Source organism: Triticum dicoccoides, chromosome 1B, assembly GCF_002162155.2.
Source record: "Triticum dicoccoides isolate Atlit2015 ecotype Zavitan chromosome 1B, WEW_v2.0, whole genome shotgun sequence".
NCBI lineage: Eukaryota > Viridiplantae > Streptophyta > Magnoliopsida > Poales > Poaceae > Triticum > Triticum dicoccoides.
This window is the reverse complement of record NC_041381.1, coordinates 96,186,490-96,191,244: the sequence shown is the minus strand read 5'-3', so window position 1 is coordinate 96,191,244 and position 4,755 is coordinate 96,186,490.

The following is a 4,755-nucleotide window of genomic DNA, read 5'->3' as shown; positions in this document are numbered from 1 at the left end:
AGGCCGTCTCAGCATGACAATGAAAATAGTTACTTTTTCTTGGCAACTTGATAAATACCAAATCTGTTAAATTATCACCGAAACAAATCTGAAAACACTAAGCAACACCCTAACTTTAACCGGATTACTATGGGTTGTAATATCTATGTTTGAAAATTAAACATGCACTACCAATGAGATGGATGATGATCGGTGGGAGGGATGGCTTGGAGGAAAAGAGAAAAGCTGCCATTATCACCGCGGACTGGTTGACTGGACGTACAATAAGAAAGTTAATACAGAGGGCGCATTCAAAATGAAACCACTTGACCCAACGCCTTCCCTTCTCCAAAAAACACCAACCCCCTCGGGCTCTCTTCCTTTCTCCGGCGACCGCTCTTCTCCAACACACTCCATGTTCTCGTTTCTCGCGCCGGCGGCTGTGGCCTCCAAGAACGCGGACGGCGACGAGGGGCGCCGAAGCGGCCCGGCTTCGCCGGAGAGGCTGCGCCACATGCACGCGGACGTGGCGGAGCTGCTCCGGGCCAACACCACCCCACGCCGCCGGCGGGCGAAGAAGCCGGTGCAGACCACACCCGAGTAGGAGGACGCGCACGCGCGGTATGGCTGCCCATTCGAGGAGGAGGCGCCGGCGGAGGACGGCTTCGCCCCACCCCGGAAGGTCTGGGCCAAAGTGAAGGGCTACCTGTGGTGGCCGGGGCAGGTGTTCGACCCGGCGGACACGTTGGTGCTTGCAATGCGCGAGCGGCGGGGGACCGGGGCTGCACTGGTCGCCTGCTTCGGGGACCGCTCCTTCATGTGAGCTGGCGTAGCGGACCTCAGCCCGCTCCACGACGACTTCCCGCACCTCGCCGGCCTCAACCCCCGAAGGTTCCCTATGGTGCATGTTCAGTTGAATGCTAACCCTAATTACATCTTGAGTTTACATTCATGTCCTAATGCAGTGGAGAATGTAGTTCTCGTGCTTATTCCTCCCTGGGTCTTGGGATGTAAAGTGTGCTGACAAATAAGGGCATTGATGATTGATGTGTTTCAGTTTTAAGCAAGCATGTGTAATTATAATCAGCAATCTTCTCCAAGGCTAAGCACTTAGATATTATCTCTTCAAACCTATAGCTTCACTTGACAAATATGAGATGGTAACTTTCTTCGGTTAGAACATCAGTATATGAACGTTCAGGTGTTGATGACAATCCTAGCTTAAATGCTCCACCCTTGCTGAGAAGATGAAGTCTAGCCCATACGAATTATTCCTCGGTTTAATTGTTCTATGTTGGTTGGTGGACTACTAATATGATGTAGCAAAATGGAATATGTATTTTGCCCTTCTGATGAACCATCTCATTTTGTATTCCTTTGGTTATTCTCTCAAAAAATGGATCATGGTGGACAATGCAAGCAAACACCTATTTGTGCACATTACCACCGCAAGGCTTGGGACTTAGGATGGAATTTCTGTGTTTTTACGCTCCGATGCTCTTCTAATATAGACAACCAAATTATATTATCTTGAATTATTATGAGAAAATTAGATTGTACTATACGTTTGTTTTTCTTTTCGTCTTAGAATGCATTCAATTGAGAAAATATGGAGATACTCTACTATGTGTTAATTTTTCCGACTTTTCATACTACCATTCCATCAAAGGTTCACGGAAATATATAGTTGTGTTTATTTTCATAGTACTATTTTTTCTCATCCCATAAACCCTTCTGCTAAACACTATTACTATAAATCCTTAGAAACGTGCGGGATATTATCTAGTTTTATGAATCTTTCACCCATGTGTTCAAAATAATGTGTGGAAATTCGACAGAGAAATAGTGGTCCAGGCCGTCTCAGTGTGACAATGAAAATAGTTACTTTTCTTGGCAACTTGATAAATACCATAGTTGTTAAATTATCACCGAAACAAATCTAAAAACACTAAGCAACACCCTAACTTTAACTGGATTACTATGGGCTGTAATATCTGTGTTTGAAAATTAAACGTGCACTACCAATGAGATGGATTATGATCGGTGGGAGGGATGGCTTGGAGGAGAAGAGAAAAGCTGCCATTATCACCGCGGACTGGTTGACTGGACGTACAGTAAGAAAGTTAATACAGAGAGCGCATTCAAAATGAAACCACTTGACCCAACGCCTTCCGTTCTCCAAAAAACCCCAACCCCCTCGGGCTCTCTTCCTTTCTCCGGCGACCGCTCTGCTCCAACACACTCCATGTTCTCGTCTCTCGCACGGGCGGCGGCGGCCTCCAGGAACACGGACGGCGACGAGGGGCGCCGAAGCGGCCCGGCGTCGCCGGAGAGGCTGCGCCACATGCACGCGTACGTGGCGGAGCTGCTCCGGGCCAACACCACCCCACGCCGCCGGCGGGCAAAGAAGCCGGTGCAGACCACACCCGAGTAGGAGGACGCGCACGCGCGGTATGGCTGCCCATTTGAGGAGGAGGCGCCGGCGGAGGACGGCTTCGCCCCACCCCGGAAGGTCTGGGCCAAAGTGAAGGGCTACCTGTGGTGGCCTGGGCAGGTGTTCGACCCGGCGGACACGTTGGTGCTCGCAATGCGCGAGCGGCGGGGGACCAGGGCTGCACTGGTCGCCTGCTTCGGGGACCGCTCCTTCATGTGGGCCGGCATAGCGGACCTCAGCCCGCTCCACGACGACTTCCCGCACCTCGCCGGCCTCAACCCCCGAAGGTTCCCTATGGTGCATGTTCAGTTGAATGCTAACCCTAATTACACCTTGAGTTTACATTCATGTCCTAATGCAGTGGAGAATGTAGTTCTCGTGCTTATTCCTCCCTGGGTCTTGGGATGTAAAGTGTGCTGACAAATAAGGGCATTGATGATTGATGTGTTTCAGTTTTAAGCAAGCATGTGTAATTATAATCAGCAATCTTCTCCAAGGCTAAGCACTTAGATATTATCTCTTCAAACCTATAACTTCACTTGACAAATATGAGATGGTAACTTTCTTCGGTTAGAATATCAGTATATGAATGTTCAGGTGTTGATGACAATCCTAGCTTAAATGCTCCGACCTTGCTGAGAAGATGAAGTCTAGCCCATTCGAATTATTCCTCGGTTTAATTGTTCTATGTTGGTTGGCGGCCTACTAATATGATGTAGCAAAATGGAATATGTATTTTGCCCTTCTGATGAACCATGTCATTTTGTATTCCTTTGGTTATTCTCTAAAAAATGGATCATGGTGGACAATGCAAGCAAACACCTATTTGTGCACATTAACACTGCAAGGCTTGGGACTTAGGATGGAATTTCTGTGTTTTTACGCTCCGATGCTCTTCTAATATAGACAACCAAAGTATATTATCTTGAATTATAATGAGAAAAATCTGATTGTGCTATACGTTTGTTTTTTCTTTTCGTCTTAGAATGCATTCGATTGAGAAAATATGGAGATACTCTACTATGTGTTAATTTTTCCGACTTTTCATGCTACCATTTCATCAAAGGTTCACGGAAATATATAGTTGTGTTTATTTCCATAGTAGTACTATTATTTCTCATCCCATAAACCCTTCTGCTAAACACTACTACTATAAATCCTTAGAAACGTGTGTGATATCATCTAGTTTTATGAATCTTTCACACATGCGGTCAAAATAATGTGTGGAAATTCGACAGAGAAATAGTGGTCCAGGCTGGATGATTCTCAGCGTGACAATAAAAATAGTAACTTTTTCTTGGCAACTTGATAAATACCAAAGCTGTTAAATTATCACCGAAACAAATCTAAAAACACTAAACAACACCCTAGCTTTAACTGGATTACTATGGGCGGTAATATCTGTGTTTGAAAATTAAACGTGCACTACTACCTATGAGATGGATGATGATGAGGGATTGCCGGTGATGAGACGGAGGTGATGGGTGGGAGGGATGGCTTGCGAGAGAAGAGAAAAGCCGTCATTATCACCTCACCGCGGACTGGTTGACTGGACGTACAGTAAGAAAGTTAATACAGAGAGCGCATTCAAAATGAAACCACTTGACCCAACGCCTTCCCTTCTCCGAAAAACCCCAACCCCCTCGGGCTCTCTTCCTTTCTCCGGCGACCGCTCTGCTCCAACACTCCCTCCATGTTCTCGTCTCTGGCGCCGGCGGCGGTGGCCTCCAAGAACGCGGACGGCGACGAGAGGCGTGGAAGCGGCCCGGCGTCGCCGGAGAGGCTGCGCCACATGCACGCGGACGTGGCCGAGCTGCTCCAGGCCAAACCACCCCTCGCCGCCGGCGGACGAAGAAGCCGGTGCCGGCCGCGCCCGGTGAGGAGCGCCGCCACGCGCGCTACGGCTGCGCGTTCGAGGAGGAGGCGCCGGCGGAGGGCGGGTTGTCACGTGAATACTTCTATAAATTCTCACGGCAAGTCGGTAACACACGAGGTATCATCTAGTTTTATTAATATTTCACACATGTGTCCAAGATAATGTGCAAAAAGTCGTCATGGTGTGTCAAACATGGTACCGTAGGTCTTCTAGTTCCAACGAATTTGACCAAGTTTCAAAAAAAAAAAAAAGAACTCCACTACAAATCCAACGTCAGATTTTTTGCCATGGTAAATCAAATGTTTTTCATGGCTACTTGTGTTTGTCAAGGATGACAAGTTTAGTTGACCAGCACGATAAATCTATTTTAATTTACTTTTTTGCCAGAAAATTGATGTGCTCGTAAACTAAATTTGCCATCCCCACGCTAACTAGAATTATCATAAAATAAACATTTGATTTACCA